Source organism: Podarcis cretensis, assembly GCF_951804945.1.
Source record: "Podarcis cretensis genome assembly, chromosome: 9".
Classification (NCBI taxonomy): Eukaryota; Metazoa; Chordata; class Lepidosauria; order Squamata; family Lacertidae; genus Podarcis; species Podarcis cretensis.
Window position 1 is genome coordinate 60780958 of NC_137178.1, and position 11551 is coordinate 60792508.

The following is an 11551-nucleotide window of genomic DNA, read 5'->3' on the forward strand; positions in this document are numbered from 1 at the left end:
ATAATGTGCCGAATATATGACCTATTGGTTTGTGGACTTCCAAATTCCAAGCAATAATGTCAGCTTTTCACAAGGTATTCTCAGTTAATAATCAAATCTGGTTGGTTGGCTTCCCTCTGTCTTGGGAGACAATAGAAGAGTGCATCTTCAGGGGTGCAAGCAAACAATTGGAGACTCACTGCACCTGCTGTGGCTGTAGAGACCGATATGGAAGACCCATGTTTCATTGCAGCTGGGGTAGATGAAGATGTCCAGTTGTGCTTTTGCAGGTGCGCCATGATGCTTCTTCATTCTGTGCTCCTCCCAGCAGTTATTCATCCTCTGGCCACTGCTGTAGATACATGACCTGATTGATTGTCTCCAAGCACTGTGGTTGTCTTCCAGGGGATTCCCACATGGTGGGGTTAGCAGTGGAACTCTTGATGTATATGTGTTCCCCTGAGCATAAGCACATCAGGTGTATACCCAAACTCTATCCTCCTCGATTTTTCAGGATAGCCTTTGATCTTACTCTGCACTGAGTCGGTCAAAGAGGCAGGATGGAATGCAATGATCACAATGTGATAGCAAATGGAGAATGTGTGGATGTGACTGGGTGAAGATATCTCTAGATTTCTACATCCTACACAGACCATTGTTTGTGCTGGAGGGGAAGAAAAATCTTAAGAACATGCCTTGGTGGATCAGATCCAAGAACTGCATAGTCTAGCCTTCTGTCTCCCACTATGAACTGCAAGACGCCTCTGCAGGACACGGAGGTGATAGGCAACCCGCTCTCTGGCTTGACTCTAGCATCTGGTATTGACAGGGACATTGCCTCTGTATATTGAATTCTAGCAGAGGTTTGCACCGATGTAATCAGACAGGTGAGTTTAAGATGACAAGATTGCTGGCTAATATCTAATTCCCCATTCTCTCTTTTCAACCAGATGGCACTTTTGTTTTCCCAACAAGCACGTCCTCCCCTCTCCATCAGAGAGCAGATTTTAGGAGCCAAATCAAAAGTCAGCGTAAGCTTTGCCTTGCTTTTAAGGCAGCATTTAAAAACCATTACCTTGTGTGCACTGGTCTGACATCTGTTTCCATGGAAGCGGAACTGGTAATGGAAGCAGCCCACTAGAAGATGAGTCAATTTTTGCTGCTGTATTCCCCCCCCCCCTTCTCACTTCTGTTTCCATGGAAACAGATGTTGGACAAGTGAAAAGGATGGTAGGATTAAAAAAAACAATAATAATACACGCGCACATGCAGACACACACAACCATGTCTGGATGTTACCAAAAACACCTTTCTTTCCCCGCCTGCTATATTTCCATCAGCTTACAAGCAATTCTCCCAGAAAGGCAGGTGACAAAGTACTGACAATAATTATGCACTTTTATAGCCTGTAGCAGCTGCTCCTGCAAAGAGTGCAGCGTTGAGCCACAGAATTCCAGCATCAGGTTATCTCATCATGTCTGCAGCATTTGAGAACACAAGCAGTATGGGGGAAAGGCTTCTGTTGAGAATACTTTCAAATTAGTGTTTCTTTTTAAAAAATACACAAACACCATGCACGTACATTTTTATTTAATAGCCAATTATATGTTAATTCTATTCATGCTTTGTTTCCCCTGTCCCAACTTGGAAGCTCAAATAAGAGAAATGCCCAAATATGTCAATTAACGCATAACAGCAGGATTTATTCAAAAACAGAAAAATCCGTTCAGGGTTTCCCCCCAGTTCTCCGGAGAAGATTGTCAATGTTTCTCTTCCTCCTTTGATAATTTCCTAATGCAATTTATTTTATCCTTAATTGGTGGAGAATAGTAGGGGGGAAATATGATTTTTCTTGGCATGCCACTGGTGTAGATACGCCCCCCCAAAAAAATTATTGCCACTTGTTTCATTCAACCCTCCTCCCCAATTGGGCAGATTTTCAGCATTTTGAAAGACACTATTACACCATTATATAATGCCCCCCTGGTAACAAAATATATTTAGACTAAAGGCATTTGCTGTTATTTAATAGCCCCTGATAAAACTTTGGAAGTCACTGGAAACTCTTTGGAATTCATCTTGAATCTGATTTTTAATAGTCGGTAGAACCAAATGGTATTTTCATTAAAAACATAGGTGCCTTTCCTCCCTCCTGGTCTTTAAGTCAATAAGACAGGGAATAACTGACTACCACTCAAATAGTAAAGAAAATGAACACACATAGGACAGTTGCCTCCAAATTGCCCATAGTGGTCCATTCATGCTTTGAGAATTGTATCAAAATAAAGGGCCTGGATCAATAGCTGCAGACATCTATTAATATTAATTTGAAATAGCTTGTACCAAAGCTGATCTTCTGCTGATAAGGTCAAAGGATGAGAAGAGATTGGCAAAGGCAGCATATAAAAATCTTCTCTTGTTAGTGGCACAGTTGTAGATCCCCACAGAACAGAATCAAACCATTATTGACTTCAGATCAGCCTCCTCTCAACTCTGCCCATTCCTTCTGTGGTAAAGTTATTTAAGTCAGAGCAAAGTTCCAAATTGCTTAATAGAAGAAGTGTATATATTTAGACAGCCACATCAATCAACAGTTACAGATGTCCCAATTCTTGTGAACGAGGTCAATGACAATGAGTTTTCAAAATTCAGTGTTATTGAAATTGGCTTGGATCTAGACTATGTGAGTTGCACTCAGGTCTCGCTGAAATAAATGGGATGTCTAAAGTGTTTCATTGTTTTCAGTGGGAAGGAAGTTCAACTATCTTTGTGGATCCAATAATCCAACACACTATATTTTAATAATAATAAATTATTATTATTATTATTATTATTATTATTATTATTAATAATAATAATACCCCAACCATCTGGCTGGGCAGCTTCCAACAAGAGATTAAAAATACATTAAAACATCAGTCATTAAAAAATTTCCTAAACAGAGCTGCCTTCAGATGTCTTCTAAACATCAGGTAGTTCTTTATTTCTTTGACATCTGATGGGAGGGCGTTCCACAGGGCGGGCGCCACTACCGAGAAGGCCCTCTGCCTCGTTCCCTGTAACGTCGCTTCTTGCGGTGAGGGAACCACCAGAAGGCCCTCAGTGCTGGACCTCAGTGTCCGGGCAGAATGTTGGGGGTGGAGATGCTCCTTCAGGTATGCTGGGCCGAGGCCGTTTAGGGCTTTAAAGGTAAACACCAACACTTTGAATTGTGCTCGGAAACGCACGTTAGATTTATATCTCACCTTTCTTCTAAGATATCAAGGCCAGCATGCATAGTTTCCATTGACTATTTTGATACAACCACTACCACATGAATTCAGACTAGGATGAGAGAGAGAGAGAGAGAGAGAGAGAGAGAGAGAGAGAGAGGAAGGATAGCTCAAAGTCACCCAGTGAGCTTCATTTTCAAGTGGGAATTCATAAATATATAATTAATTTTTAGGTAAGTAGACAGCACCAGCAGGGTATTGAACCACCCGTAGTGGAAATTTGAACCTGGGTCACACATTCCTAGTCTGCCATGCTAACCACTACACTGTACAGTCGTACCTTGGATCCTGAACACCCTGGAACTCGGACATTTTGGCTCCCGAACGCCACAAATCCGGAAGTGATTGTTCTGGTTTGTGAATGTTCTTTTGGAACCTGAACGTCTGATGGGGCTTCTGCGGCTTCTGATTGGCTGCGGGAGCTTCCTGCAGTCAATCAGAAACCATGATTTGGTTTTTTAATGTTCTGGAAGTTGAATGGACTTCCAAAACAGATTCCGTTCTACTTCCAAGGTACAATTGTACTAACTTCCAATATGGACTGGTGATATATGTAGATAGACTGGCAAAAAATGTAGGTCTTTCAGCCAGACCTTCGAGAGCCACATGCTTTTCTAAAGGAAGGGTAAAATGTAAGATAGATAATAATAACAGAAAGCTAGTTTGCAATCTTCTCATGAAACATTGCTGTCTAATTGCTAGCGTCTATGGAAGGGTGGGAAACCTACCCACAGGCTCAGTTTGGTCCTCCAGTCCTCTATACAGTGGTACCTCAGGTTACAGACGCTTCAGGTTACAGATGCTTCAGGTTACAGACTCCGCTACCCCAGAAATAGTACCTCGGGTTAAGAACTTTGCTTCAGGATAAGAACAGAAATTGCGTGGCGGCGGCGCGGCGGCAGTGGGAGGCCCCATTAGCTAAAGTGGTACCTCAGGTTAAGAACAGTTTCAGGTTAAGAATGGACCTCCAGAACGAATTAAGTTCTTAACCTGAAGTACCACTGTGATCAGTTCTCACGATTCCTCCACAGTCCCCCCACTCACTGACCCTGCTTTGAACACTCCCTAAGTGCTTTAGCCTTTCTGGAATGTATTCTTGAACTGTGATAATGCATCTTGCCTATTTGGATGTTGTGTGTGTGTGTGTGTGTGTGTGTGTGTGTGTGTGTGTGTGTGTAAACCTCTGGTTTCTGTGTGACTGTAATGCAACCCACTGCACAAAAGTCAGAGTCACAACCATTCCCCAACCCACCACTTCTCTTGGCCTCACCCAATTTTTGCTTCTGGCCATACCTATTTGAGCCTCTGGCCCTACGAACCACTGGCATGAAGACCCCAGGTGGCCCGTGATGGAATTTGGCCCTCAGGTTGAAAAAGGTTTCCCTGCTCCAGCCTATGGTGTACTCTCAGCTGCAAAGAGTGAGACCAAAGATCTGGTAGACAGTGGCGCCATCTATGGGGGGCCGTGGGGGGCCAGCCCCCCCAATATTTTCAAGGAGGCCCCGGGCTCTACCCCCCCCCCTCCATTCCACTTCAGTCCTCAAAAGGACACGCCAGAAGGAAGCGTCTTCACCCTGGTGCGCCCCTATGATAATAATTATTATTATTTATTATTTATACCCCGCCCATCTGGCTGAATTTCCCCAGCCATTCTGGGCGGCTGAGGATTGCCAGAGTGCCTTCCAGGAAAGAGCTCTGGCAATCTCTCTCTCTCTCTAAAATTTTATTAGTTTTTAACATATCATTTTCAACAGTAATTAAACATACTTTAACATCTTATACAATTTTTTTTTACTTCCATCAATCACGTGTGAAAATTTTCCAATCTATTCATTTAATATACATTTCTTACTTTCACTATTACCTTTAAATCTCATAACTAATATATCTATTCTTTCTCTACTTTGCAATATTTCATATATTTCTCCGTACAAAACTTCTTGTAGCGTAATTTGTTGATTACAGTTGCTCTTCAAATAATTCATATATTTCTTCCAATCTTCTGTAAATCTGTGGTCTCGCAGGTTTTGAATCCTTCCTGTCATTTTGTCTAATTCTGCGTAGTCTATTAATTTTGCCTGCCATTCTTCTTTCATCGGAATTTCTTCTTGCTTCCATTTCTGGGCTAACAATATGGTGGGTAGATGAGGGGTGAGGGGCCAAGTTGGTCTGGCCAGGTAGGGGGGTGGTGTGTGTGTGATGTCACATCATGTGATTTGTTGTTTATTCATTTAGTCGTGTCCAACTCTTCATGACCCCATGGACCAGAGCACGCCAGGCACTCCTGTCTTCCACTGCCTCCCGCAGTTTGGTCAAACTCATGCTGGTAGCTTTGAGAACACTATCCAACCATCTCATCCTCTGTCGTCCCCTTCTCCTTGTGCCCTCCATCTTTCCCAACATCAGGGTCTTTTCCAGGGAGTCTTCTCTTCTCATGAGGTGGCCAAAGTATTGGAGCCTCAGCTTCAGGATCTGTCCTTCCAGTGAGCACTCAGTGCTGATTTCCTTAAGAATGGAGAGGTTTGATCTTCTTGCAGTCCATGGGACTCTCAAGAGTCTCTTCCAGCACCATAATTCAAAAGCATCAATTCTTCAGTGATCAGCTTTCTTTATAGTCCAGCTCTCACTTCCATACATCACTATTGGGAAAACCATGATGGGCCCCCACAATGTTGGTGGCAACTCGGCACACCTGTGGTAGATAGAAGGAAAGGAGCATTGTGCATGGCAAAAGTGCGTTCTTACCACATTTTATTGTATTTCAAAGTGGCCACAGTTCCACCATCCAAGCATGGGATCCAGGCTTGATATGAACTGAGCTCTCTAGCAGAGTTCCAGGTGGGACCTCCAGGGTTTCTGTCAGTTCTCACTCTCTGATCGTGGCGTCCTTAAGCCCCTCAGCCAGCCTCCAAGTGAATATAGGATTGTTCTCTTAATGTTGTCATAAAAAGTCATAAATCTATTTTTAAGAACCGAAAGGCATGAAATTGATTTGATGGTTTTCATATGCACGACATAATTAATGCTATATACTGCCTAAATTGGGAGCAGTTTGATGTGAAAAATACATTTCACCCCCAGGAGCTATATAAAATATACACTTACCTTCGCTCCTTCAGAGTTCTGACAATAAAGCGGTGATTTTCAAATGTAGCTATAAATGGTTATCTTTTTAAAAACCCAGTGGTTTTATGAAAGCCAAATGTTCCAATCTTTCTCATTCTTATGTGAATATATACATTTATGAACACTTTCGTTTGGGCCCAGTGTCCAAAGCAGCAAAGAAATGAAGAGACTTGAAAGGATCATTTAATTTTTCTTGCCAGGGCTGTCATCTGAGTTTAAAAACAAGAAATGCCTAGACTGCTTCAGTTCTGTTGCTTGGGGATTATTTTTGTTTTGTTTGGAGAATCAAGGCATTTTGTATTTTTAAAAGATGTAATATTTGAGAGGAAATGATCGATTATGTATTTAAAATACTCGGGGCAACAAATGTTGCTGTCTGCAGACCTAAAGGTGAATATTACCAGTTTAAATTGACCCCCCCAAATTCTGGATACCCCTGTCCCAAGGAAGAACACAGGGGTGCCACGCCTATCTTTCCTTGACGTTGCCTCTCGGTTGCACTTATCTCCCTTTGTTAGTCTAGTACAGGCATCCCCCAAACTCGGCCCTCCAGATGTTTTGGGACTACAATTCCCATCATCCCTAGCTAATAGGACCAGTGGTCAGGGATGATGGGAATTGTAGTCCCCAAACATCTGGCGGGCCGAGTTTGGGTCTAGTATTTAAAACAAGGGTGCTCTCTTTTAAAGAAAAACCACCTGTGACTAATATAGAGATTTTAAATGGAGGAAATAGTTGGGTATTTCTTATTCACATCATGAAGCCTGGGATAGAAATGTAATCAAGGTTCATTCTTATCACTTCCTCTACATATTCCACTGATATCCTCCGCTGGTAACACCATGTGCTCTGGTGCAGTCAGTAGAACTGATTAACAGCAGCTGAAGGTCTGATCCCACACACATGAAAAGACAGCAAATGACAATGAATATGTATTCTGCTAATGGCATGCCACACTGACTGCTTCACAGCAACATAGACAGCTCCATTACGTGACAGAAGCCTTCAGAAGCCTAGATGTGAACGAGCCTTTTCTCCACACATCGTCCCTTGTCTCTCCTCCCTTTGCAGCGCCGTTGAATTCAACACGGAAGTCTCCAGTTGACCATAGTTTCCAATTTCATTCAGACCAGGAAACTATGATCACCAGCTTCAGGACAAATCCGGTTCTTAAACCAGAGTATGATGTTGGTTTAATTCCACTGAATTGCAGGAGTTAAATAAAAACCTATTATTTATTTCATTTCCTAAATGAGCACTAGGAAGTCAACATTAGATCTCATTAGATTTTCAGGGACAGTCCTGGATTTACAGAAGCCATCCTGGTTTCTGATTTCATCCTAGAATGTCCCACTTTTCCTTAGAATGTCCATATTTTCATTGGAGAAATGCTGGAGGTTATGGAGTTAGGCGACCCCCGAGCCAAGAAGATAAGTAACTATACAGCCTTTGGAAAAGGCTTCCTCAGGCTTGGCCCTCCAGATGTTTTTGGCCTACAACTCCCATGATCCCTAGCTAGCAGGACCAGTGATCAGGGATGAGGAAGGTTGAGGAAGCCTGCTTTAGAAGATGTATGAAGGTAGACCTGTATGGGAAAGGGTTTTTTTAATGTTTAATGTTTTATTATGCTTTTATATATGTTGGAAGCTGCTCAGAGTGGCTGTCAGATAGGTGGGGTATAAATAATAAAATTATTATTATTATTATTATTATTATTATTATTATTATTATTGAATAGGGCATTCCTATTTCCATTGGAGAAATGCTGGAGGGTAGGAGAGCTGCCTTTTAAAAATATCTGTATAACAATTTTCTATCTCTGTTTCACAACTGTATGTGTCCAATCAGTGATACCACTGATGTGCTTTCCTCACAAATGGCTAAATATATAACTAAGGTAATAAGCTTAGGAAACTATATTTGAAGCATTGGCTCTGATCCCTAGCAAGAAAAAAATTGCAGATGCGATTGTAAATAGGTGTAAATCCACAGAATGAAATTGCTATACAGATTTATTAAATCAGATTAAAGCAGCTGATATAATATAGAACACATGGCATATAAAACTCAGGCGAAAAGATGAACAACTGTACTTTATTGTAGCAACTTCAAGTACTTAATCTTCATTTGCCATCTGACTAATGTACACCACGGCAACAGCAATGGAATAAAATTTACTTCTGCATCAAACTAAACCACTAAAATATTAAAATCTGATTCATATACTGCTATTTCTAGCCTTTATTGGCGTAAGTTAAAACAGTAAAATCATAAAATCATACAAAGCCATCCAGTTACATTGACAATCCAAACACATACTATATAAAAAAAGACTAAATAGCCACCATTGAATAAATCAGGCAACTTTAGATTTAGCTTTAAAGATCTCGGCTAAGTACCACGAAACAATCTTGGTAGTATCATCCTTCAACAAATATTGGATTACAGGCTCTTCGTAAATCAATATTTTGAGCTGTAAGTGAGTCACTAGGAGATCTCTGCAATGGGTGTTGAGAAGAGGGCAATCCAAAATTAGGTGATGTATTGTATCTGGTTTTTTCTTATTACAGGAACATAATCTGTTCTGGAAGGGGATTTTTTGAAAACTTCCAAGCAATACAGATGAGGGGATTGCATTTAGACGAGCTAGCATAAAAACTCCATGGTGGGGCTGCAATCCTAAGTAAGCAGGTGAACATGCAAAAAGCTGGGGGGAGTAGAGTTTTTGGATTTCATGATCTAGCCACCTCTGCTTGATGAGAGAGAAGATTTGGGACTCATCCTATAGATGAAGGGAATCTATTGCAATCCCTATTTGCCTGAGTTTGAGGGTAATATCAAAAAAACATGTAGAATTATGTGTACAGTGGTACCTCGGGTTACAGACTCTTCAGGTTACAGACTCTGCTAACCCAGATATAGTACCTCGGGTTAAGAACTTTGCTTCAGGATGAGAACAGAAATCGCGCGGCAGCAGCGGGAGGCCCCATTAGCTAAAGTGGTACCTCAGGTTAAGAACAGTTTCAGGTTAAGAAAGGACCTCCAGAACAAATTAAGTTCTTAATCTCAGGTACCACTGTATATCGCAGTAAAGAAGTAAAGTTTCCCGGTTTATATTAAAATGATTTTTTAGCCAGTATTTGAAAGTTATAATCCAGCCCCTAGATTCTAGGAGATACTGGCCTAACTCTGCACATATAGCCAGATAGGAGATACATTTTGGAGCTCCTAGGATTTGTCAGAAGAAGGATGCCTTGACTTTGTTGTTATGTTATCCATAAGGGAATCCCATAAATGAGTTTCAGAACAGTTTTTTGCACTATAGGCCCTAACTGCTGCAGGCACATTCTGATTACCATCAAGAAAATAGGTAAAGGTAAAGCGACCCCTGACCATTAGGTCCAGTCGTGGACGACTCTGGGGTTGCGGCGCTCATCTCGCTTTATTGGCCGAGGGAGCCGGCGTACAGCTCTACTCATTGAGTTAGGGCCTATAGTGCAAAAAACTGTTCTGAAACTCATTCTACCAGAATGACTAAGCTGCTTCTGGCGAACCAGAGCAGCGCACGGAAACGCCGTTTACCTTCCCGCTGGAGCGGTACCTATTTATCTACTTGCACTTTGACGTGCTTTCAAACTGCTAGGTTGGCGGGAGCTGGGACCGAGCAACGGGAGCTCACCCCATCGCAGGGATTCGAACCGCCGACCTTCTGATCAGCAAGTCCTAGACTCTGTGGTTTACCTCACAGTGCCACCCGAATCATTTAATTTGTGCTGCAAAGCATTTAGCTAAGTTGATTATCTTGTTATGATAGATCACCTATTTTAGATTGCAATAAAAGGTGATCCCTAAGTATTTAAAGCTTTCAACTTGTTCGATTTCTTGATCTCCAATACACCATTTAGATGGATGCCAACTCTTTGAAACTACCAAGATCATGGATTTTGAGTAATTAATCGCTAGGTAATGACAGTAATGAAAGAATGCTTTTAGATACCTTTGGAGCCTTTTAGATACCTTTTAGATACCTTTGGTGCAAGAGAAGAGGACAGTGTCATCTGCATATAAAAGTATGGGAACTGCCTTAGATCCTAACCTAGGAGGGTGGCCATTCACAATGAGTAGATGTTTCATATCATTCAAAGATCGATTAAATGGGTGTAGGGCAAGAATACAGCCTTGTTTGACTCCTTTAGTAGTTGTAAAGCTAGGTGATAAGTGGCCATCCAGGGAGATCTTCACCTGACACATAGTGTTCATCTGCAGCTTTTTTTATCAAGAAAAGTCATCAGGGTTCTAGCCCAATAGCATTCAGTTTCTCCCATAATAGCCCTCTGGATATCAAGTCAAAAGCACTTTTCAGATCAATAAAGGCCACATATAACTTTCCCCTTTCAGATTTCATATATTTATCTGCTAGAAAGGCATGTGAGAGACAGTGATCAATAGTTGATTTCTCTTTTGTAAATCCGATCTATTCAGGGCCAATAATTGTATTCATTTTAATCCAATCCAACAGATAGCGCTCTAAATGTTTAGAGTTTACTTACAGTGGACAGGAGACTAATAGGGCGATAATTACACGCCTGCTCAGGATCACCTTTTTTATAAATTGGGATAATTACAGAAGTTAACCACGATTTTGGTGCAATTCCATATTACTCTATAAGTGTGATGGCCTGGGATTCAGATTCAGATGCTGAACCTGAGGAATCCCAGCCTGCACAGGATTCCCCGCCTCCAGAACCAGCTGAGCCGGGACTGGGACATGAGCCTGAAGGGTCCTCACCTGTGCTGGGTCCTCAGGTGCAGGCACCAGCTGAGCCTGCTCTGGCTCCTGAGGTGATGGAGGACCCATTGCCTGCAGGTGCTCCACTCTCAGCCCTGTCAGAGGAAGCTGAGGTTGCCTCTGGGTCCGGTAACCCTCCAGCCTCTCCTGAGCTGCGGAGGCTCAGGGCAGAGAGGCAGAGGGAACTAAGTTCCCGCAGGAGGAGTGCTCGCCTCCAGGCCAGGAGGGGTGAGTCACCTGTCCTGCTCTCCTGCCTGCGTTCCTGACCTCACCTGACTCCCTGTCCTGCACCCAGCTCCAGCTTTTACGGACTGCCTCCATATTGCTCCTTTGACCTCGGACTGGACTCGGCCCTCGCCTCTCGGTTGATCCATGCAACCAGCAC